Source organism: Equus przewalskii, chromosome 1 (genome assembly GCF_037783145.1).
Source record: "Equus przewalskii isolate Varuska chromosome 1, EquPr2, whole genome shotgun sequence".
NCBI classification, from domain to species: domain Eukaryota; kingdom Metazoa; phylum Chordata; class Mammalia; order Perissodactyla; family Equidae; genus Equus; species Equus przewalskii.
Window position 1 is genome coordinate 128,185,693 of NC_091831.1, and position 26,221 is coordinate 128,211,913.

At 37.7% G+C, this 26,221-nt stretch overlaps 1 protein-coding gene across 32 annotated transcripts in view; it reads left to right on the plus strand.

Annotated features, from left to right (window-relative positions):
• The window catches only part of CSNK1G1 (casein kinase 1 gamma 1), a 189,558-nt gene that overhangs the window by 27,147 nt on the left and 136,190 nt on the right, over positions 1–26,221 (plus strand). For 7 of the 32 annotated variants that reach the window (XR_011527534.1, XM_070577243.1, XM_070577257.1 and 4 more), the window contains exon 2: positions 25,977–26,024. The exons of 24 other annotated variants lie outside the window; for them this stretch is intronic. The gene's annotated coding sequence lies outside the window, so the exon portion shown is untranslated. Of the gene's footprint in view, positions 1–3,004; positions 3,132–25,976; positions 26,025–26,221 lie in introns of all 32 variants that reach the window. One more of the 32 variants, XM_070577253.1, reaches the window with a different exon arrangement.

The following is a 26,221-nucleotide window of genomic DNA, read 5'->3' on the forward strand; positions in this document are numbered from 1 at the left end:
CGATTGTAAATGGACTTGTATTCTCTTTCTGCTAGTTCATTCTTAGTGTATAGAAATGTAACTGGTTTTTGTAAGTTGATTTTGTTCCCTGCAATTTTGCTATACTTGATTATTTTTAATAGCATTCTGGTGGATTCTTTAGGGTTTTCTATATATAGAATCGTGTCTGTGAACAGTGAGAATTTTACCTCTTCCTTTCCAACTTGGATACCTTCTGTTTCTTTTCTCCTGCCTAATTGCTCTGACCAAATCCACCACTACTATGTTGAATAGGAGTGGCGAGAGTTTGCACCCTTGCCTTGTTGCTGTTCTCAGAGTGATGGCTTTCAGTTTTTCACCATTGAGTCTGATGTTGGCTGTGGGTTTGTCACATATGGCCTTTATTATGTTGAGGTACTTTCCTTCTATGCCCATTTTATTGAGAGTTGTTGTTATAAATGCATGCTGAATCTTGTCAAATTCTTTCTCTGCATCTATTGCAATGATCATGTGATTTCTATTCCTCATTTTGTTAATGTGGTGTATCATACTGATTGATTTGTGGGTGTTGAACCATCCCTGTGTGCCTGCTATAAATCCCACTTGATCATGATGTATGATCCTTTTAATGTTTTCCTGAATTCAGTTTGCCAGTATTTTGCTGAGTACTTTTGCATCTGTGTTCATCAGCAATAGTGACTTGTAATTTTTCTTCTTTATGTTGTCCTTGTCTCATTTTGCTACCAGCATGACGTTTGCCTCATATAATGAGTTATGAAGTGTTCCGTCATCTTCAGTTTTTTGGAATACTTTGAGAAGGATAGTTATTAAACCTTCTTTGAATGTTTGATAGAATTCTCCAGAGAAGCCATCTGATCCTGGACTTTTGTTTTGGGTGAGGTTTTTGATTACTGTTTCACTCTCTTTACTTGTGATTGGTCTATTCAGATTCTCTATTTCTTCCTGATTCAGTTTTGGGAAGCTGTATGAGTCTAAGAATTTATCCGTTTCTTCTGGGTTGTCCAATTTGTTGGCAAATGGTGTTTCATAGTATTCTCTTATAATTCTTTGCATTTCTGTGGTATCCATTTTAGTTTCTCCTCTTTTGTTTTTAATTTTGTTTATTTGACCCTTCTTTTCTTCTTACTGAGTCTGGCTAAGGGTTTTTCAATTTTGTTTATGTTCTCAAAGAACCAGCTCATAGTTTCATCGGTCTTTTCTATTGTTTTTTTAGTCTCTATTTCATGTATTTCTTCTGTAATTTTTATTATTTACCTCCTTCTGCTGACTTTGGGCTTTCTTCTTTTTCTAGTTCTGTTAGGTGTAGTTTAAGGTTACTTATTTGAGATTTTTCTTCCTGTTGAGGTAAGCCTGTATTGCTATACATTTTCCTCTTCCCATTGCTTTTGCTGCATCCCATAAGAGTTGGTATGTTCTGTTTTCGTTTTCATTTGTCTTCAGGTGTTTTTTAATTTTTCCTTTGATTTCTTCATTGATCCAGTCGTTCAGTAGCATGTTACTTAGTGTCCACATACTTGTGACTTTCCCAGCTTTTTTCTTGTAGTTGATTTCTAGTTTCATAGCATTGTGTTCAGAAAAGCTGCTTGATGTGATTTCAGTCTTCTTAAATTTATTGAGGCCTGCCTTGTTTCCCATCATATGGCCTATCTTTGAGAATGTTCCATGTGCACTTGAGAAGAATGTGTATTGTGCTGTTTTTGGATGGAATGTTCTATATACATATATCTATGAAGTCCATCTGGTCTAGTATTTCATTTAAGGATGTTGTTTCCTTGTGGACTTTCTGTCTGGATGATCTATACGTTGATGTAAGTGGGGTGTTGAGGTCTCCTACTGTTATTGTATTGCTGTCGATTTCTCTCTTTAGATCTGTTAATAGTTGTTGATATACTTTGGTGATCCTGTGTTAGGTGCACATATATTCATTAATGTGATGTGCACTCACCTAGTTCTATTGCCTCCTAGGGATCCAGTCCACCTACCTTCAGGTGCATGGCTCTCTGGGTCTCTCAGACGTTTTGTGCTGTGCGAGCAATCCTCTTCTGGTTAATGAATGTCCATTTAGTTGTAACTTACAGGGGCGAGACAAAGGGAACAACTCACTCTGCCATGATTCTGAGTTCGCTCCTCCTCTTTTGGAGGATGCCTCACATCCTCAGCACCAACTCCCAGTGTTCAGAGAATTTAATTTTGTCTTTGACTAGAGTGACCAGAGGCCTCAGACCTTGGTTTGAGTTGAAAATAGTCTGTGATGTGCCCAGAAAGAAGTAATATGTGCTGTTCACATGTGTTTTGGTGTGTAAATAATGAAATATCTTTGTTGAAAGCAGGTCATTATAGAACTTAAAGTACTTTTTCAAGGACTATAGTATATGTAACTTTAGCATACATATGATTGCTAGTTCTAAAACATTGTGAATCTAATGTAATTTAATTGCAATATCATAAGGTGTAATAAATAAAGTCTTAACTTTGACATGATGTGTACTTCTAACCAGTAACTACTTGTTTTTATGGTGGCAGTTTCATTAAACTCTTACGTTAATGTTTCCTTGCAAATGTCATTTTTTATTTCAATGGCATTTGTAAGACTCTTTATTAAGGTCAGCTGTTTAGAAAGGTAAAACAGTCATTATAGAAATTTCCAATATTTTGCAAATTTTTAACAAGGTATAAGTGCTTGTAATTTTATCTCCATTGAAAAATTTAGCAGTTTGGTGTGCATTTCTTTAAATTCTATTTCTTTATATACGTTTTTTCAATTCTCTTGTCATAAAATATAATGTGTACTATTTATTATTTTCCTATTTAAAAATACTTTTTTTCTTAGTATCTCAGTTTTTATCACTATTTTAGAGATGGGAACAAGATCTTTGGTTTGATTTTTGTTTTTTCCCAAATAATTTATGATGATGTATTTGTTTATTTGTTTGATGAGGAAGATTTACCCTGAGCTAACATCTGTGCCGATCTTCCCCTATTTTGTACGTGGATGCCTCCACAGCATGGCTTGATGAGCGATGTGTAGGTCCATGCCGGCGATCCAAACCTGTGAACCCCAGGCCGCCAAAGCAGAGTACTTGAATTTAACCACTATGACACCAGGCTGGCCCTATGTGATTATTTTATGTGTGAGTATTGTAAAAGAAATTTGAACAATATGCGACAGTTATAAAGAACAAAATAAAAACATGTACTACCTCCTAGAGAGTAATCATTATTAGCAATTAAACTTTCTTTCTTTGTTTTCATTTTGAGGAAGATTAGCCCTGAGCTAACTACTGCCAGTCCTCCTCATTTTGCTGAGGAAGCCTGGCCCTGAGCTAACATCTGTGCCCATCTTCCTCTACTTTCTATGTGGGACGCCTACCACAGCATGGCGTGCCAAGTGGTGCCATGTCCGCACCCAGGATCCAAAATGGCGAACCCCGGGCCGCTGAGAAGCGGAACGTGTGAACTTAACCGCTGTGCCACTGGGCCAGCCCCGCAATTAAACTTTCTTTTCCATTTTTTCTATGATTATTTGTGATATATAAAAAGTATATTTTTTAAATAAAATTTGAATTATATGATTTAGTATCCTCTTTTCAGTTAACATTGAGAAAATTATTTCATGTTATCAGATAGTTACTTAACAGCTATATAACACACAAATTATTTAACTACATCTCTGTTGTTGGTTTTTAGGTTATTTCAGATATTTTCTGCTATAACTTCTTAAATATTTTGATTATTTCCTTAGGAAACTTCTTTCCTTACGGTTTAATATATGTACATTATTATTTCTTCCTTTGGTCTTGATAAATGAACATTTTCTGTAGAGGTGGTACAGCCCCCTCAGCAAGTCATGGAAGTGTTTCTCTGGAGTTGGCCAATGTTGGGCGTCATGATTTTCTTTCATCTTTGACAATTTTGTAGATGAAAAGTGTTATTTTTGTATGACATCTTTAATGTGTATAATACAACATAGTCCTGTGCAGCCTTTGGATATCATTTTTGTTTGGTAACTAAATGTAAAGTAACAAGTAGAATTAAATGGAATTTATGTAAAAATTAATTAGTACAGTTTGAGACACATCACTGTTGTATTAATTTCTGAAATGTTAGATGGTGATGAAAATTGCAAAGGACCTGCTTTTTCTTTTTCTTTTTTTCTTTTTTGAGGAAGGTTAGCCCTGAGCTAACATCTGCCACTAATCCTCCTCTTGTTGCTGAGGAAGACGGGCCCTGAGCTAACATCCATCTCCATCTTCCTCTACTTTATATGTGGGACACCTGCCACAGCACGGCTTGATAAGTGGTGCATAGGTCCACACCCGGGATCTGAACTGCCGAATCCCAGGCCATTGAAGTGGAACTTGCGAACTTAAGTGCTGTGCCAGCGGGCTGGCCCTAGGACCTGGTTTTTCTAGTTTACATTGTCATGTGTATAAGACTTGGTAGAGTGCTGACAAGTCCACTTTGACTTTTGATGTGGTGCAAGTATTATGTGGCCCTGAAGGTTTGTTGGGTTATAGCTACTAAAAATCATCTCCACCCGTGCCTGAAAAACATCTATAGAAAAGATAGTTTGCTAAGAAAATTATTGGTGGAATCGGAATCATAGAGGCACTGGCTACCCTAACAATGAGCAAGTTGCTTTAAAGGCCTTTCTATTTCACTTTTTTCCTTTTTTTTTTTTTTTTGAGGAAGATTAGCCCTCAGCTAAATGCTGCCAATCCTCCTCTTTTCGCTGAGGAAGATGCCCTGAGCTGACATCCATGCCCATCTTCCTCTACTTTATATGTCAGATGCCTACCACAGCATGGCATGCCAAGCAGTGCCATGTCCACACCCGAGATCCAAAGCCGTTGAACCCTGGGCCGCTAAAGTGGAATGTATGCACTTAACCGCTGCACCACCGGGCCAGTCCCTACATTTCACATTTTAATTGTAGACTCTTCCTATTTATTTGTATTAGGAATGTACCCAAAGGACTCTTAATTAGAAATTAGTCTTTTATTGACGTGGTTTATTGTTTCTATTTTAACACATAGCCTTTCTTTTTCCTTTTTTAAATGTTTTTAAAGATTTTATTTTTTTTTTCCTTTTTCTCCCCAAAGCCCCCTGGTACATAGTTGTATATTCTTAGTTGTGGGTCCTTCTGGTTGTGGCATGTGGGATGCTGCCTCAGCATGGCTTGATGAATGGTGCCATGTCTGCACCCAGGATTCGAACTGGTGAAACCTTGGGCCTCTGAAGTGGAGCGTGTGAACTTAACCACTCGGCCACGGTGCTGGTCCCATTAAATGTTTTTAAATTATTACAGTTCATACGGTAAGAAAGACATTATTTGGGCTGATCTTCCAACTAGTCTGCCCTTTCTAAAACATAAGGCTATGTCTTATTAATTAAGGAGCAGTGATCATTTTCAGTACACAAATCATGTCTACCTACTGCTCCTAGATCTGCTGTATTTGACATAATTATGAAATGAAGTCGCCCTTTTTTTTAAGATTTTATTTTTCCTTTTTTCTCCCCTAATCCCCCTGGTACATAGTTGTGTATATTTTTAGTTGTGGGTCCTTCCAGCCATGGCGTGCGGGACACCTCCTCAGCATGGCCCGATGAGCAGTGCAGTGTCTGCACCCAGGATCCGAACCAGCGAAACCCTGGGCCGCTAAGTGGAGTGCGTGAACTTAACCACTGGGCCACAGGGCCAGCCCCAAAGTGGCTCTTTTTATCCAACCATAGTTTTACACCCATGTGAACTCTTGTAGTTTATGTCCCTTTGAGACTTCATATGTACACAACTGAGAATTGAGTGTAGGCTTGGAAGTGTGTATTCTAAAAGTCTGAGTCCTAAAACTCATGTACTTTTCTTAAGAGTATACTCCTGAAGCTTCCAGGAGCATAATCTGACTTCACTAAGACACCTAACTTTCCTAACAGATTTGCTTGTAGCTCATAGCAAGTTAAAGGAGGCCCATTATAAACCAGGAAAGGAAAGTACTGCTGGAGCTGAACACACCAACTGTCAGGAAGTGACTTTTGATACAATATAAAGAAAAAATTATAGTCTTAAAGTTTAGTAGCCTCGGGCCGTTTAGTATAGTAGCATTTGGTCTTACATTCTTCATTATGGCTTGATGATGTAATTTTTCTTAGAAAAACATAGTGGTGGTTTTCAGTCATCAAAGAGGAGCATTATGTATTTGCATAGTATCATGTGTTTGGCTGCCTAGCATCCATGTGTAAGAATATGCTGTAAAACATTCTCTCTTCCCTGTTTCTCTTCCTTTCCAGCATTTATGTCTCATTTCTTTTTCTCATTGAATTAAGAACAATTGGTTAATTTATTTTGTATTTATTTTTATAGTGGATTCTATTTAGTTATAAAGTATGTATGTCTTACACTTAGTTTTAGGGTTTAAAAGGATAAACTTTAATTTTCTAGCAAATTCATCAATTTAAGACATATCCTAATGATTAGACTAATATGGGATTATTATACTTCAAGATATTTAAATCTGTGCACAGATACAGTTTGGCGCATATACCTGCAGTATATTCTTTAGAAGTATTTGGTTAGACAGAATTGTAATTGGTAGAAGCATGTATAGATTCGAAGGTGGAACAGGGTAAAGGCTAATTAAGAAAAGGGTTAGAAACGTTAGCTAGGTATGAGTGATAATTTGGGAAGAGAAAACGATTAATCTGAAGATCAGTACGCTGATAATTTTATTCTTAGAATATTCATTAAAAGAAAATTTTTTACTTCCTATTTTAATGTCACGTTTCCCGTAGGCATTTTGTAATTATCAGATATTGTCCTTTAGTCTTTAAGAGTGAAGATTTTATGTAATTATTGAAGTGATTTATGGTTATTAACAAGAAGTATAAAAGGAAAAGGGGGAAGTGAAACCCAGTTATCTTTTGAGTAACCGCATTTTTCCTGTTCTAGAATTATAAAGCATTGTTTTAGGCTCAGACTTTTTATGCAGCCAATGTACAAAATTTTGTGTTTCACCACACTGCCTTGGTAATTGAATTTGGTCCAGGCTCGTGGGAATCCTGTGGGCAGGTGTATGTTTGACTTCTGAGCAAGCTACTAGAGGAGGGTTGGTTTTAATTAATGCTTCACAAAGCAGTGCTAAAATATGGAATTTGGGGTGTTGTTTTGTTTGTTTCTTTTTTAGTGGGCCTACCAGATGTTTCTTTTCCTGTTGTGCTTTTTCTTGGTTTTAAGGAAGAAACACCCTTTTTAGTCATTGCTTTTAATATTTCAAAGTGAAACTGATATGCATGTCTCTTATTTTAGTGTGATGGTATTGAACACAGTTAGCAGCACTTTTTCTCCTTTGAGGCGAGAGGAGGCTGTTTCCTCCTCTACTTCTCTGAAACATTATCTTTTTAGTGTTTTCAGTTGAGAGGCTGTTTCCCAGTCAGAGACTACTACTGCAGATTGACCCAGAAGACTCAATGGATTTTTGTAAATTCAGTATGAAGTCATAGGAGGGAAAGACGTTTCTGGGTCTGTCTGCAAGTGTAATAAATATAAACAAGCCAGAATAAATTCAAGTGCTTTTCAGAATTCTTTTTGGTATGGAGGTGCAAAAACAGGAGAAACTCCTTGGCCCTCTGTGTGGACCTGAGGAGAGTTCCGTCTACAGGTAATGGTTGTCTTTTTTCGACTCATTTTCCCTACATACTTCCCTTCTCCTGATTTGAAGCTGTTTACAGGAAGAACAGGGATGGAGAGTAAGAGCACTCTTTGGGTTGCCCCACATCTCTGATTAGTTTTCTTGTGTTTCTGTGGTAGTCATTCTTATTTTACCTGTAAAGAAATTGAGACATAATTAGAGGTCACTATTTCCCTAGATTTTCTGTTCATTGCTTTAGCATTGAACCCTGTTGTGAGTTGATGTGTTTTCTTCACCTTTGAGCTGTGAAACCATGCTAACTTCCTTTACAGAGGCATTGAAATAGTAGTCATTCATCAGTTGATGATTTCAGCTTGAGTCCCTTCATTGGCAGATTGCAGTATTGGGACTGCATTGGTTTTGATCATAAAAAATACTTCTGGCTCATTTCTGAAAGTCGCAAAGATTGGGATGTCTTTCTGTAGCTTTGAAATAAAAACTGCAGCATGACAGACTTTATAGTAACTGTTTCTTAAGTTTGGCTGCCCGTGGAAATTTACCAACATCCTGAAACAGTTACGTCAGAGAATGGCTGGTAAGATTAAGTAGCACATTTATAGGAATAGCTTTTCAACCAAGGGTGGAAAAAGGAAGCTAGCCAGTTTAAAATGGTGTTCATTTTATTGCGTAAGTAATATAATGAAAATAATTAAAAATGAAAGGAAAATCAGAATGTACCATCCTAACACATAAATCATTTTTATTTTCCATTCTTACCTGCACTTGAGTTTATAAGTATACTTAATTTTTTTTTAATTGTGATTTTTTTTAAGATTTTATTTTTTTCCTTTTTCTCCCCAAAGCCCCCCGGTACATAGTTGTATATTCTTCGTTGTGGGTCCTTCTAGTTGTGGCATGTGGGACACTGCCCCAGCGTGGTCTGATGAGCAGTGCCATGTCCGTGCCCAGGACCCGAACCGATGAAACACTGGGCCGCCTGCAGCAGAGCGCGCAAACTTAACCACTTGGCCACGGGGCCAGCCCCAGTATACTTAATTTTTATTATTTGGTAATAATATCATAAATACATGTTTACAGTCTATAAAGTCATATCTTAAAAATTGGGGATACTGGGAAAGTTTTAGGGGTCTTGGAAATGGGTGGCAAAGACTAGAAAGTAATAATTCCTTATATGTAGTTATTTGTTAAAGGACAGACCTTAGAAAGGAACTTTGAAGGGTGGAAGGAGGAGAAGGGGGAGGAAATGAAATGTATAAGGAAGGTTTAATTTCAGGTCCACCAGTGTAACATCGTCTTATGTTTATTATCAGTTAAGAATAGGTGTGTGGGGGCTGGCCTCATGGCGAGGTAGTTAAGTTCATGTGCTCTGCTTTGGCAGCCCGGGATTCACAGGTTCAGATCCTGGCCGTGGACCTAGCACCATTCATCAAGCCGTGGTATGGTAGCATCCCACATAAAATAGAGGAAGATTGGCACAGATGTTAGCTCAGAGACAGTCTTTCTCAAGCAAAGAGAGGAAGATTGGCAACAGATGTTTGCTCAGGGCCAGTCTTCCTCATAAAAAAAAAAAAAAAGGTGTGTACATTTACTTATTTCCAGTAATATGAGAAATTGTCCTTAAAACAAACGTCTTCCCATTATTAAACACCTAAAAATGATGGATTTATAAAAACAAAGCAAAACAAAACTTGGACGAATCATGGCTGAGCTGGCAAAAAAAGTAAGATAAAGAGAGAGCCCAAATTCAGAGAGGTTTTCCAGCATCTAATGACTGCTGCCCTAAGGGCATCTACTGGTTCTAGATGACTTGTATTTTCAGTTTTTAAAAGGTACACATGGGACTCAGGAGACAAAGACTAGAAGCCATGCATTATATGGAGTCAGGCCAGAGATCCACCTTCCTAAAGTCAGAACCTACAAAAGACTGTATACCCACTGGGAAAAGAGGAAGCAGAAAGCATCACCCTAGCAAGGAGACAGAAAATTTATTCTTCTCAACCTGGCTATGAATAGAAGGAGAAAGAAGTTTTCCTTGAATATTTATAATTAGAAACATGCCCTCATAGAGGTTTGGGACCCCACTATCTGTGTAATGTCAAAAAAAATCTCTAAGCTGAGACTCATTTTGAGTGATTATAGCTTGATATTATGCCCAAAGACACAAGTGAATCCAAAGTTTTTGGGGAGGAATATCCTCTCAAAGCCCTCAAAGAATTACCAAAGATAGTATTCCAGAGAGCATGAGCTCCCAGTAAAAAGCCACAAAGCACCTGAGGAAATAGGTCACCATGAGCAAAAAAAAAATACCAAAATCAGACCCACAAAGACATCAGGTATGTTATTACTGGATATTGAATATAAAAATAAATGTGCTTACTATATCTAAAGATACAAATGGGAGAATTGAGAGTATGACTCAGGAACAGGAGATTGTCCAAAATAAGTAGACAGGATCTAGAAGCAAAAAAATCGAATAATTAGGGCCGGCCCCATGGCTGTGTGGTTGAGTTCACGTGCTCAGCTTCGGCAGCCCAGGGTTTTGCCGATTCGGATCCTGGGCGTGGATGTGGCACTGCTCGTCAGGCCATGCTGAGGCAGCATCCCACATGCCACAACTGGAAGGACCCACAAGTAAAAATATACAACTATGTACCAGGAGGCTTTGGGGAGAAAAAGGAAAAATAAAAATCTTTAAAAAAAAATGGAATAATTAAAATAATTCAAGGGCAGATTTAACAACATATTAGATTGAAAAGAGAATTAGTAAAGTAGAAGATAGATCTCAAGAAATAATTAGGAATGCTGTACAGGCAAGCAAAAGAGAGAAAATATCAATATAAGGTTAACACATGGAAGAAAGTCTGAAAAGTTCTGCTGTACATCTGTGGTAAACAGATTAATGGCTCTCCAGGGATGTCCACATCCTAATCCCCAGAACCCATGAATACATTCCTTAAATGGCAAAAGGGACTTCATATATGTGATTAAATTAAGGATCTTGAGATGGGGAGATTATCCTAGATTATCAGGAAGTCCAATGTAATCACAAGGATCCTTATCAGTAGGCGGGAAAACAGTAGGCAGGAGAGCCAGAGAGAGATTTGAAGCTGGTTACATTCTTGGCTTTGAAAATGGAAAGAGGAACCAGGAGCTGAGGAATACAGGTGGTTTCTAGAGGCTGAAAAGGACTGTGAATTCTCCGTTAGTGTCCACAAGGAATGCAGCCCTTTCAACACCTCAGGTTTAGCCCAGTGAAACCGAATTTGGACATCTGACCTCCAGAACTGTAAGATAACAGATTCGTGTGGTTTTTAGGCCACCAAGTTTGTCGTAATTTATTGCAGCAGCAATAGAAAACTAGTACAACATCTAATCAAAAAATCACATGTAGACAGATGAGAGAAGGGTAAGACATAGTTAACTTTAAACGTGCATTTAAAAATTTCTAGAGTAGCTCTTGAAAGAATAAAAGTTGAACTAGAAGGCACATGGAATGGGACTGGGGAACCTCAAATAATGTGGAATAAAAGGAGAAAGAAACAAGTGTAGGACAAAGATATGGTAGAAATAAGGTCAAATAAATCAGTAGTCATAATGAATTTAAATTAAATGCTCTAGTTAAAAGACAAAGATTGTCAGACTGTATGTAAAAACAGAAGACAACTATGTGATTTTTAAGAGATTAAAATATTAGAAGCAAGTCGAAGGTAAAAGGATAGAAAGTGTTATATGTGGGAAAATATTAACCAAAAGAAATTGATGTAATTAAAATAATAAAATAGATTTCAGGGGCCAGCCCGTTGGCACAGTGGTTAAGTTTGCACGTCCTGCATCAGTGGCCTGGGGTTCGCTGGGTCAGATCTCAGGTGCGGACCTACGCACCACTTGTGAAGCCATGCTGTGGCAGGCATCCCACATATAAACTAGAGGAACATGGGCACGGATGTTAGCTCAGGGCCAGTCTTCCTCAGCAGAAAGAGAGGACGGACGATTGGTGGCAGATGTTGGCTCAGGGCCGATCTTCCTCAAAAAAAAAAAAAATAGTAGGTAAAATAAAATAGACTTCAGGGCAAGGAGCACTACTAGAAATACTGTCAATGTTTCAGATGAGAATTGCTTTTCTGCTGCTAGGTAGAGATGGAAATAACAGTGGTTTACAGAAGACAGACATTTGTTTTTCTCCCACATAGAGATTAGCATTCTAAGGCTCATTGTGGAGGTTTCATTTTATGATCAGGGTCTCAGGATGCTTTTCTGAGTGGTTTCTGTACCACCGTCTTTTAGCTTGTGGCCCACCTTATGGTCCAAGATGGTGGCTGCGTAGAGCACCAACTTGCACAGATTGCATGTAGGAGGGAGGGATAGGGGATGGGTCTGGAATTCATGCAAGCTATTAGGCCATCTCTCAAAGTGATTCGTGGAAGTTCCACCTAGCAGCTTCATTGGTCTTTCACTGCTGGCTGTGATGAAATTTGTTTTAGGGGAGCACGTTGCTGCCCAGAATAAAATTGGATTTTTCTTACTGAGGAAAGAGGAAAAACTCAACATTGGGGGAGGCCACCAGTAGTCTCTGCTACATCATATAATAATAAAAGGTTCTTCTTAGCAGGAAGATACTGGAATTCTAATGTTATTTGTACCAAATAACACAAGTTCAACATGCATAGACCAAAAATAACAACTACAAGGAGAAATACAAATTCACCGTATTAACAGTTGTAACACAAAAACAAAAAGTTTAGTAAGGAGACAGAAGACTTAACACAATGAACAAGCTTGAGTAACTGGATAAATAAAGAACTTTGTATTCAAATTTTAAAGAATCAGTACCATAGAGTTGCTACTTTATGCATATATTAGTACTTTGTGGAATCCACAATTTCTGGTAATGAAACAAATAATTACTCAACCTTAAAAAGTGCCCCTGAATTAACAACAAAAAAACAAACAACCCGATCAAAAAATGGGCAGAGGACATGAACAGACATTTCTCAAAAGAAGATATAAATATGGCCAATAGACACATGAAAAGATGCTCATCATGGCTAATCATCAGGGAAATGCAAATCAAAACTACACTAAGATATCACCTTACGCCCGTTAGATTGGCAAAAACATCCAAAACCAAGAGCGACAAATGTTGGAGAGGTTGTGGAGAAAAAGGAACCCTCATACACTGTTGGTGGGAATGCAAACTGGTACAGCCACTATGGAAAACAGTATGGAGATTTCTCAAAAAGTTAAAAATAGAAATACCCTATGACCCAGCCATCCCATTACTGGGTATCTATCCTAAGAACCTGAAATCAGAAATCCCAAGAGTCCATTGCACCCCTATGTTCATCGCAGCATTATTTACAATAGCCAAGACGTGGAACCAACCTACATGCCCAGAAACTGATGATTGGATAAAGAAGATATGTTATATATACACAATGGAATACTACTCAGCCATAAAAAAAGACAAAATTGGCCCATTCGCAGCAACGTGGATGGACCTCGAAGATATTATGTTAAGCGAAATAAGCCAGTCAGAGAAAGACGAACTCTATATGACTCCACTCATAGGTGGAAGTTAACATATTGACAAGGAGATCTGATCGGTGGTTACCAGGGAAAAGGGGGGATGGGGGGAGGGCACAAAGGAGGAAGAGGTGTACCCACAACATGACTAACAATAATGTACAACTGAAATCTCACAAGGTTGTAATCTATCATAACATTAATAAAAAAAAAAAAGTGCCCCTGAAAATCTCCGTATATTTCAAGAACGTGTGTCATACAGACTACCTTCTCTGATAACACTGCAAGCTGAAGTGGGACTCTGTTTTTAAAAAGGTAACTTAAAATGTTTGAAAATTTAAAAAAACACTTCTAAATAACTCTGAGGTTGCAGAAGAAATTATGGTGGAGGTTTAATAATAACTTAAAGCTCTCGGGCTGGCCCCGTGGCTAAGTCGTTAAGTTCGCACACTCCACTTTGGTGGCCCAGGTTTCACCGGTTTGGCTCCTGGGCGCAGACATGGCATTGCTCATCAGGCCATGCTGAGGCGGTGTCCCACATGGCACAGCCAGAAGGATCTACAACTAGAATACACAACTATGTACTTGAGGGCTTTGGGGAGAAGAAGGAAAAATAAAAAAAGAAAATAAAAATAAAGATTATAAAAAGAAATAAATAATTTTAAAACCCCAGTAGCTTAAAGCTCAGTGATAATGAAAATATAACATCAAAATTTGTGGATGAAGCTTGGTGGTTCTTGGGCATAGCACATAGTCAAGTTTCATAAATATTCTGTGAGACCTTGAAAAGAATGTGTATTTTCTAGTTGTTGAGGGCCGTGATAATTGAGAGGAAAAGAGCCTCAGAAGTTGGGAACTGTCAGTGTCTTTCAGGACCTAATGTTAGCATACAAAACCTTGTGTAGTTTGACCTCTGACAGTTGTCAGTAGGCACTACTGCCTCCTCATGCTTCCTTTACTTTAACCTTAATAACGTAATTACAGTTCCTTAATCAGAATAGATCAGTAGTTCTAAAACTTTAGCATGTGTCAGATTCATCTGGAAGGTTTGTTAAAACACAGACTGCTGGGCCCTACCTCCAGAGTTTCTGATTCAGTGGATCTGGGGCAGGGCCCCCAAATTTCCATTTTAACAAATTCCCACCTGGTGATGCTGCTGCTGACCTAGGGACCATACTTTGAGAACCACTGTATCAGAGAGTACATTCCCTTGACTCTATCCCTTTGCACCTGCTATATAGTCTTTTCCCTGCAACTCCTTTTCTCTCCGTTATGCTTTTTTTCAGAACTCCCAAGTTTAAATCTCCCTCTTCTTGGAAGTATTTTTAACCACCAAATTGTTAGATGTCTCTTGTCTTTGCTTCTGTATACTCCCAAATGCCTCTTGCACATCTATAAGAGCCTTAATCATATTCTTTTAAACCATTAAAAACTATGTTTTGTTTTTGTATCCCTAGAGTCTATTTTAATACTTGGTGCATAGCAGTCAATAAATACTTGTTAATGAATAAATGGGCTCTTGCCATCTGTATTTCTTTGATTGGGTTGTGTAGGAAGAAGCGATTATGGAAATCTATCCAAAGACTTTGTGTAGCACAGTGTTGGGGGAAAAAAAATCTACATTGTAGGGACCGGCCCAGCAGCCTAATGGTTAAGTTTGGTGCACTCTGCTTCATCAACCTGGATTCTGTTCCCAGTCAGGGACCTGCACCACTCGTCAGCACCCATGCTGTGGCTCGACCCACATACAAAATAGAGGAACACTGGCAATGGATGTTAGCTCAGGGCCAGTCTTCCTCAAAGAAAAAAAAAAAAGGAAGATTGGCAACAGATGTTAGCTCAGGGAAAATCTTCCACAGCAAAAAATAGAAAATTCTACATTATATATTCAGAAATAGATGGTTAAAATACATTTTGGGAAGGTTACCTGAGTTTGGAAAGGTTCTTTTTGTCTTCCTGCCGTTTTGTGTCAGTGGCTGGAACATAGGAGTACAAGAATAAAGGTGAAATGAGAAGTGGACTACTGCAATGGATTTAATAAGAATAAAATAAGAGTTAGGCCAGTGGTTTTTCCTTAGTTCATTGTATGAAGAGTTGAATCTGAAAGCAGTATCACTAGGATATATGTATGTATTAGTGAGGTATTTGACTATGCATTTGTGGGAGCTGGTTAAGCAGTCTGTAAGTCTGAGTCTGTTGCTAGAGCTTGAAGTTCACAGGCAGGTAGTTGGTAAAAAAACATGGGAAATTGGAAGCCATGAGCACAAGCTAGAACTGACAAAGACAGACTAAAATGCTTATCAGTTGCCATTCCCTTTAAGCTTGTTGGTGTAGGTATCCTGCAGGAGAAGCTGGGCATTCTTACTCAAGGAGCTAAACATGCACTTGGCCCAAGAGAAGGAGACGCTAAAGCTGGGTACAAGGGAAGATGGAATCATTACAGGCCTGGGCTACTTCCACACACCAACAAAGTGAGCTAGCAGATGAGTGACAACGTGTGAGCTATAAAAGCACCTGTCCTGACCTTCTGACCATGAAAACCAAAATGTCTGCTGCTTCACTTCCACCTTCCAGGTGTTGCATGAAAATGTCTTTTGTGTCCCACCCTAACCAGAAACAAACAGGGAAAGGAATTCTGGGAAATCTTGTTTATCCTAGCTAAGTTGACGCATTACAAAAACTTTTACATACATTTATGGGTATGTATATGCATTAAGTAAAATTTTCAGTACTTTCCTATAGCAGTGATTTTTCAGCTCCAGTGCAAAAGAACCATTTGGAGAGCTTGTTAAACTGCGGATGTTTGGGTCTTGCACCAAGATTCCAATTAAGTGGGTCAGGAGTTGGAGGCTAGAAATACTTGTTTTTATAAAGAATAGCAAATGCATGGAGGTTTTTTTTGCCACATTTAGAGAAACATTGATAACAAATATTGTATTAGAGTAATGGTTCTCAATCCTAGCTGCATATTTAAAAAATAACAGTGTCCTGCTCATCCTCATCTTATTAAGTCAGGATATTAAGGGAGGTATAGATCCTGGTTTTGTGTAGTTTATGTTTTACTAATGATTCTGCTGAACAGCAGGAGTTCAAAGAAAATACTCAAAAAGTATAGGGACCTAGTAAGTAGCTTTGAGATTGGTCCATATTTATTTCGCATAGTGGTGTTTGATGAATTAGTGAAGATTGAATTTGATCAAAGTATCCTCTCAAAACACGTGAGTAGAGCCAAAAGTCTCACTGAGTGAAATTTTGTCCTATTCTATCCTGTTCTTCAAAACTAGGAAACTGTCAGAATTTTTCTGACACAAATTGATCATCTGCTATTGATATTTCAGTCTTTTAGCTTTTATTCAACTGCAAGTTATAGACATGGGAGGCTTCATCTTAATTAACAGGTCTGATTTTAATAGCATTGCAAGTGCGAAGTGAAGATTAAGGTTAGTTAGCCTGTTAAGCAATTTACAGATTCACACTTCAAATTTAATTCCAGGTTCTGGTTTTCAGTAAACTATGGAATTGTATTCCATGTTATAGGGAATTTCTTAGAAATATCTGTATATACTGTATAACTGTTTAAAAAAATGAACCATACTGACAGGAACAAGTCCAAGATGTAGTAAGTTACAGAAAAAAAGCAAACACCAGAACTTTAAATTTGTGTAGTATTATCCCATTTCTTTTTTCCACTTTAAAAGCTGTACATTGTAAACAATGTTATGTGGTTAGTTCATTTTCAACAAAGGTGCTGAGACCATTCAGTGGAGGAAAGGACCATCTTTTCAACAAATGATGGTGGGAAAACTGGATATCCACATACAAAAGAATGATGTTGGACTCTTAGTTTACACCATATACAAAAGTTAACTCAAAATGGATCAAAGACCTAAGCTTGACAGCTAAAACTATAAAACTCTTAGAAGAAAACATTAGGAAAAATATTCATGCATTGGATTTGGCAATATATATAGCAAATATATAAATATATATATTTGGCAATATGTATAGTTTTATAGCTATGACACTAATACCACAGGCAACCAAAGAGAAAATAGATAAATTGGGCTTCATCAAAATTAAGAACTTTGTACATCAATGGACACTATCAAGAAAGTGAAAAGACAATCTACAAATGGGGTAAAATTTTGCGAGTCATATCTAAGGGATTAATATGTAGAATATATATATCACTCAACAACAAAAAAAACAATTCAAAAATGGGCAAAGAACTTGAAAGACATTTCTCCAAAGAAGATATACAAATAAACGCATGAAAAGATGCTCAATGTTATTAGCCATTAGGGAAACACAAATCAAAACCACAATAAAATACCACTTCATACCCATTAGTGTGGTTATTATGAAAAAAACAAGTGTTGGTAAAGATGTGGAGAAATTGGAAACCTTCTTCTGCACTGCTGGTGAAAATATAAAATAGTATAGCCACTGTGGAAAACAGTTTGATGGTTTCTCAAAAGGTTAAATATAGAACTACCATATAACCCAGCAATTCCATTCCTAGGTATATATCCAAAGGAATTGAAATCACAGTCTTGAAGAGATATTTGTACATTAATGTTCATAGCAGCATTGTTCATAGTAGAGCCAAAAGGTGGAAGCAAGCCAAGCATCTGTTGACAGATGAATGGATAAACAGAATGTATATACATGTAGCATATATATTTTCTAGTTTGTTATATCTATAACAGTTATACCCAGTGGTTAAGTTCGCACATTCCGCTTCAGCGGCCTGGGGTTTGCTGGTTCGGATCCCAGGTGTGGACATGGCACCACTTGGCAAGCCATGCTGTGGTGGGCATCCCACATATAAAGTAGAGGAAGATGGGCACGAATGTTAGCTCAGGGCCAGTCTTCCTCAGCAAACAGGAGGATTGGCAGCAGATGTTAGCTCAGGGCTAATCTTCCTCAAAAAGAAAAACAAAGCCACAATCAATTAGTATAGTGATGGATGGATGGTATAAACTAGGTTAATGTTATTCATTCAGGCGTCATCAATTTCTTGAGCAACTACTATGTGTTAGGCCCAATGTTGGCACTGGGAGTACAGTGATAAACAAGATTTGCTTCTACATTGAACTTACAGGCAGGTTTTAAGTAGGTTTTCTTTTGTCCATATCCTTAAATTTTTTGAAATGAAGTAAATAAGACAGGAAATACCAAGAGTAAGTTGACTCTCTATACTCGAGGAACTGAAATCAGAATGTAGTTTGTGTGACAATCTAATATGCCCTTGATCAACAGAAAAGGTTGAAATTCTAATTTTGCCCGTCAATATTGGAGAGACTTTTTACTATTAAGCTTGTGATAAGGCATTCTTTTTAAAGTAATAATTAGGTGAAAAGTTACTTTAAAGCTTAAAAATTCAAATCTTCAATCACGAAGTACATCTCTTGGGAGGAAACCTGCTAGTTCTTTGAAAGGTGGCTAGCAATGAGGCAGTCAATGGAGAGAGCTCAATCGGATAATGATTTGGGACTGTCAGTCACCAAGGCGGCCTGTGGGTGTTCTGTAGCCTGTTATGCTGACTATTCCTGTATTACCAACCTGCAGTTATCAAAGCTTCTATTTATAAATTTTAAAAAATAATAATTTTAGGAAAAATGAGGATTCAGGATCCTTGTGACTTTATGCCAATGAGAGGTGTTTGTGGCTCTTCAATACTGGCTTCATTGTGACAGTTTTATTATTTATTTTCCTTGAGGGGAGGAGAAAAGCCATCTGGTCAGTGAAAGCTATTATGTTTTTGATTTTTAGCATAAGTTGGCTTGAAGAATGTTTTAGTGCAGTAGAAAAAGCAAACCCTTTTACCAGGTACTGAAACATGTTTTTCCTATTAGCCTGTGTTTGTTTACCCTTCTCACACAGGATGTATTCTGAAATAATAGGTAGAAGTATTTGAAACAAATGTTGCTTTCTTTTGTAGATTGTCTTAACAGAGCAATTCTTGTAAAATAGCCGGTATTCTCAATCCTTGTATTAACTCTTTTGGAAATATCATTAGGGAAACCAAAGATAGAAATAATATTGTGATCTCTAGGGTTACCTTAAGTTAGAGAGAAAACCAGATAATTCTATGAGTGAGCTTTTTGGTGAAGATAAGTGTAATACTGTCATCTATTAAAGTAGATAAAAGATTTAAGTAGTTCAAGCTTTTTTGGTACATTGCCTTAGTTTTAAATTAAAGGCTCCTCTTTCCAGTCCTTGAATGAGTTGCTCTTTAGAAAATGGTACTCTTCTGTTTTACTCCTGAGATGTACGTACTAGGACTTCTTTATTCCCTTCTTCCCAAGTAATTTTAGCTAATGTTTAAAGCTAAGTATATAATCTGAAAATAAAGATGAATTTCCTAGTCCTATAATAGTTCTAATACTAAAATTTAGAAGTTTGGTAAATTAGTATAAGTTGTGTTTATCAGAAGAACTGGCTTTAATATGTATACGTCAGTATATTTATAAGTTGATAATGTTTACGTAACTTTTAAAAATGAAAGAATCTTTCTTTGGCAGTAAAAATATTTTCTTTTTCAATCTATACCTTAAAACACAGTAAAACTAACTGAAAACCCAGGTGCAGATGTTTTCATTCATGTTGAATGAGGTGAGGTCTGATGTGATATGATGAGACAGGACATGACGTGGCTAAGAGCTTTGGAATCAGGCATATCTGAGTTTGAGTTTTCTGTCTGCCTCTTCTTAGCTGTGATAGTGTTAGGCAAATTACTTAACATCTCTAAACTTTATTTCTCTCCTAGGTAAAGTGAGAATAATACCTATCTCATAGGATAGTTGTTAAATAAGATATCCCAGGTGAAGCGTCTTATATAGTACCTGTGTGTGGTAGGCACTCACAAGATGCTCTTGGGGCTGGCCCCGTGGCCGAGTAGTTAAGTTTTCATGCTCCACTTCGGCGGTCCAGGGTTTCACGGGTTGGGATCCTAGGCATGGACATGGCACCGCTCATCAGGCCATGCTGAGGAGGTGTCCCAAATAGCACAACTGGAAGGACCTACAACTAGAACATACAACTGTGTACTGGGATGCAGCTGTATACTGGGGGGCTTTGGGGAGTAGAAGAAGAAGAAGAAAAAAGATTGGCAACAGATGTTAGCTCAGGTGCCAATCTTTAAAAAAAAAAAAAAAAGAAGATGCTCTTACTACTGTAAAAACCCAATTTAGGGGCTGGCCCCGTGGCCGAGTGGTTAAGTTCGCGTGCTCCGCTGCAGGCAGCCCAGTGTTTCGTTGGTTCAAATCCTGGGCGCGGACATGGCACTGCTCATCAGACCACACTGAGGCAGCGTCCCACATGCCACAACTAGAAGAACCCACAACGAAGAATATACAACTATGTACCGGGGGGCTTTGGGGAGAAAAAGGAAATAATAAAATCTTTAAAAAAAAAAAAAAAACCCAATTTAGAGCTGTGAATTAAGCCCTAAAGTTCTGGTAGTTAAAAAGTTATACTTAGGGAGCTTTAAATATTACCAGAATGATGAAGTACTAACAGCTTTCAGGATATATGAATTGTCTTTTAGGCTTGAACTCCCCACTTTGACCTCCTCCAGTTGATGGAATTCAGTTATCTTTACTGAAAATAATGAAGGATGAAGCTTAAAGCTGATCGTATACACTTGTAGAATTCAAATAAAAGCCTGCTGTGCTGCTTCTGAGTGTATAGCTATAGCCGTATCCTAGTAAATGTAAAATACCGTTGAAGACCTTTTGAATTCGTGTTGCTCCATTCTCCTTAAAATAAATAACTTTTGTTTTGTTTTATTACAACTTAGCTGTGGAGAATGATTACAGGAAAAACAGTGCCCACTGTTTGAGATATCACAAAAATTGAAAGGAGCAAAAGAGTTCTGTATGAAATTTTGTATTAATCAAGTTCTCATGGTTCAGATACTTCTTTGTGTTCAAAAGTTACCCTGCCTGACACATTAGAGAGCGTTGGACTGCATAATAATAAATTTTACCTCACATGGTAATTCAGCAGTATCTTCTTGACAAAACTTGAATGTATATATATACATGAAAATATATTCCTATTTCCTAAAAGGATAAATTCTCTTGTGATAATCTTTGTATTTGTTGCACAGTCAGCGATGAGTCTTAAGAAGCTTTGAGGCAACTGGATAGGGTTCATTTGTAATCTCAGGTTACAAGAGTATGCTGTCGGGGCCGGCCCAGTGGCACAGCAGTTAGATGCACACATTCTGCTTCTCGGCGGCCCGGGGTTCGCTGGTTCAGATCCTGGGTGCAGACATGGCACCGCCTGGCCAGCCATGCTGTGGCAGGCGTCCCACATATAAAGTAGAGGAAGATGGGCATGGATGTTAGCTCAGGGCCAGTCTTCCTCAGCAAAAAGAGGAGAATTGGCAGCAGATGTTAGCTCAGGGCTAATTTTCCTCAAAAAAACCCAAAAAGACGAGTATGCTGTCTTAGGGCAACAATATACTTCTCTTCCTTTATAATCATTGTAATGTTTATAAAAGCACAGTGGTGTAAGTCACAGGCTCCTGAGTCAGGCTGCCAAGTATCCTGGCTCCACTTCTTCCTAGTTTTGTGATCTTAGGCACCTTCCCTGGTCTCATCTGTGAAATGAGGATAATAGTAAAAATATTACTATCTCGGGCCGGCCCCGTGGCCAAGTGGTTAAGTTCGCACGCTCTGCTTCAGTGGCCCAGAGTTTCGCCAGTTCGAGTCCTGGGCACAGACATGGGACTGTTCATCGAGCCATGCTGAGGCAGCATCCCACATGCCACAACTGGAAGGACCCACAACTAAAAATAGACAACTATGTACCAGGGGGCTTTGGGAGAAAAAGGAAAAATAAAATCTTAAAAAAAAAAATTACCATCTCATAAGGTTTTGGAAGGATTTAATGAATTAATGTATTTAAAGCACTTAAAAAGTGCCTGGCACATAAGGGCTCAGTAAATTTTAGATGTTATAGCTGTTGCTGTTCTACAGTGTGACAGATGTGAACTATTTCCAGTTTTTCATTATGTCCTATGAAGTGAATGCAGAGAATAGTAAAATCTATTGGGAAAGAGTGACTTTGTATTAGGAATACTGGAAGGAATCTATTCCTTTTGCACTACTATGTAAGCTATAAAATGAGACAATAAGCAGATAATAACCCTTTGAAAGAAAGAAGAGACTAAATATAACTTTAAACATTCTAATCAGAAGGGTGGAATTGTTTATATGTTTAGCCAATGATTAACAAATAATTCTTTGAGATTGGGCAAAAGTTAATAAAAAGGGTGGTACTTTATTTAATGTTGTAGCAGATTTTCAACAGCAGCTCTTCAAGTTACTAATAAATATAGTGGAACAGTAAAGACTCATTCATGACAAAAGCAAGAGGAAGGTAAGAGTGTAATGCATTTTATATTGCTACAATTAAAGCAGAGCAGTATCTTAAACTTTAGAGTAACTGAGTTTAAACTTAGTTTGCATATACCAAGTGAGAGAGTAGTATGTGCCTGAGATGAAAAAGGCTTAACTGTTGGCACCTTGGGGAAAAAGAACCAGCTGTCTTTTTGGCTAGTTCATGCATAAAAGTAAGAAAGAGAAACCTGTGTGTGGGAATATTCATGTTGTAAGCTTTTTTTAAAAGATTTTATTTTTCCTTTTTCTCCCCAAAGCCCCCCGCTACATAGCTGTGTATTTTTAGTTGTGACAGCTTCTAGTTGTGGCATGTGGGACACCACCTCAGCATGGCCTGATGAGTGGCACTATGTCCACACCCAGGATCCGAACTGGTGAAACCCTGGGCCGCCGAAGCGGAGCGCCCAGACCCAACCACTCGGCCACGGGGCCAGCCCCCATGTTATAAGCTTTTGTGCTCCACGAGAGGAGAAAATTATGTTATAGAATGGGGATTTAAGAAGGTGAAAGATATTTACTACTTAGGTAATTGAGTTGAGAAAAAGGAATAAAAATACAATGAAATATTACAGTGCTTAGCAGGCACTCTCATGAGATTTGTTAGTGCCTTGTGTGGCTTAACAATAAGTTAGTGGGAAATACAGGAATAGAATTCAGGCTTTATGTACAGAATCATTATAACCCCAACTGCCCTTCCTCTTTCCCCACTGTATTGGCTGGCTTGCTTGCTCAAGGAAAGTTTAATGATAATGATCATTTCATAATGGGAAAGCTTTACCAGTATTAATGTTAAATCTTTGACTAGATGCTTTTAATTGAAATTTGCAGTGTCTGTGGTGGCCTTAACCTAGCGCAATATCAAAAGCAGCTGCATTCATCATCAGGCCATGGACTTGTAATTGTCTATGGTATATCATAGCCTTTTTCCTTTATAAACGCATCTGTTCGTCATATAAATGCTTGCATTATCTAATGTGGAATAACCTTTTGTTTTGAATGCTTAGAATAATACATTAATTTGTTCTCATTTGGATTTGAAATTGAAAAATGGGAATTTTCAATTGCGTAAGAAACAGAAATGAATTAAATTTATCTAGTTAACATTTCTAACCATGATATTCTGAACTTCTCTGTAGAAAGCATTATCATTACTTCAGACTCTCACCTTTCATATTGACTTGTTTTTAATGCTGGAGTGAACCAAGATGCTTTTTAGTTTAAACAGGGTACTTTTCTCGTGTTTCATGGGTTCCCATCCTTGTTTTTGGCAACATAGATTATTTATGCTAAAAACTTTAAAAGCTTTATTTTGAGCTTAATGACTTTAGACCAGAGGTTGCAAACTGGTGTCTTGGACATTGTTTAAAATTCTAAAAAATTAATTGCCAGCATATAGAAAATGGCAAAATTTATTGAAATTTCAGTACTTAGCAACTCTTAAAAAATCAGAGCTGGCAACATTGGGCCTGTATTCTTATATGGCAGAACTCAGCAGGAGCTGAGAGCTGGGACGTCCACTATTCACTTTATCACTATGCACTTTTGAAGTAGTCGTCACTCATTACATTCGATATCTGGTCCTTCTCAGCATTGCAACTTATGCATCAATGAGTTTGTTTCTTGATGTGTGCCTGTTTCAGTAGAGTTATTTGGAGAATCATAAAAAGCCCTGGTCTGCTTGGGTCATCACTTAGTTTTGTTTTGTTTGTTTAAGCCTTTAGACAAGTAGTATTTTCCTTCTATGATTTTAATTTATTCAAGAGAAAGGTATTACATTTTATGTCTGTAACTTAAATACAGGGAGATAAGCATGATAAATTAAGCTAACTTTGAAACAAACTTACAATAATTTAAAATCCAAATAAGTATGCTTTCTTAAAGTAATCATGTCAAGAGGCCAGTTATTCTAAAAGTGCTACTCAAAACATTTTTGAAAAAAAAATGATGGCATATTTCTTTTGAGTATTCCCAGGAATGTCAGATTTTTATCCTTTCAGAGTAGATATGTTTTAGTAATACTTGAAAGGTATGTATAATTTGTCAAGAAAATAAAATGTGACAAATTTTATGAAGTAGCAAGAAGTCAGATTTTATCCAGCTTCACAGTAAATTTGAACATTTGTTCAAAGTAAATAATTCTCCAGGAAAGAAGATATTATAAATACAGGTTTATACTCATTAGCCTTCAACCTTTACCCCCTCCCCCCCAAAAGTAAGGAAGAAAACTTCATCAGGTGATGAAAATTGATAACAACCCTAATTTAATGCCACAAATTTCAAGGAATATCTTCCAGAAGCAGTATACTTTGAACCAGATTGAAAGAAATTCGTTTGCAATTATCCTTCCCAAGAGGACCACACAGTATTGTCAGAACCACATAAAGTTTGAAAACTCTTGCTAAAATGTCACAAAAAGAAAGTTAGGTACATGACTCAGTTGTGTCTTGAGGCCACAACAGCAAAGTCATAAAGGAAGTATATAGGATTTATTCATATTATTTGTAGAAGTATCTGTATAAATACATATTTTTCCTCCTTTCTGATAAAAGCTTTTAATATCACAATCGGGTTAGTTCTACATTAAGAAGTCTCCACCTTGGGGGCCGGCCCCGTGGCCTAGTAGTTATGTTTGCAGGCTCAGCTTCTGGGACCCAGGGTTTCCCTGGTTCGGATCCTGGGCGCGGACATGACACTGCTCATCAGGCCACGCTGGGGCAGCGTCCCACATGCCACAACTAGAGCAACTCACAACTAAAATATACAACTATGTACTGTGGGGCTGGGGAGTAGGTGAGAAAAAGCAGAAAGAAAAGAAAAAAGATTGGCAACAGTTGTTAGCTCAGGTGGCAATCTTTAAAAATGAAGTCTCCACCAAATTTACATAAACAAGATTTAGAGGTGAGGGCCAAAGCCAGGAGAAACAGTCTCATATGAGTTTTTCTCAGCTAGATAGCAGTTGCTTTAGGCCCTAGCTCCCTGCCCATCCCTGTCAGGCAGTAAAATGAATGAAACAACTAGAGAAACTGAAAGTGTTTACCAGGTAAATAAACTCAGGAAAAACCGATTGCACTAATTGTGGGCTAAAGATAGACCCAGTTTGCTACCTCCGAGTTCAAAAATTATTTTTAAAACAGAGATATGCTTTAAATATATTAATCATATGATTTGGGAATTATATCTTAATAAAGCTGCTTTGAAAAAACACAAATAAGATCCCATGGAAAAATTTTGCCATAAAAAGGGGCATAAATCTATTTTTCAAGTAATGATGAACATCAGTGTGGGAAACAGAAGAAATTTTAAGTCACTCGAGGGAGAGAAAATTAGGGTGGCTCCTAGCAAAAATTTGTGGACTTATTTAAGAATCACCACACACTTTTGTTTTTTATTGTTTCAGGAGGAAGTTGTGAGGCCAGTGCACTTTTGACTCAATGGGGTTGAATGGGTGAGTAAGTGAGTGTAGAGTCCTTTGGTAAGTGTGGCAGATTGGGAGAGAGCTCAGGCTTTGGATTCCTGACTGAGTTTGCCTGTGTGATTTAGTCAGTGAGTATAAGCTCTCTGAGCTTCAATTTTCTTGTCTATGACAAGGAATAATTTTCTTTTATCAAGGCAGGTAAGTACAGGTTAACTTCACTGAATAGG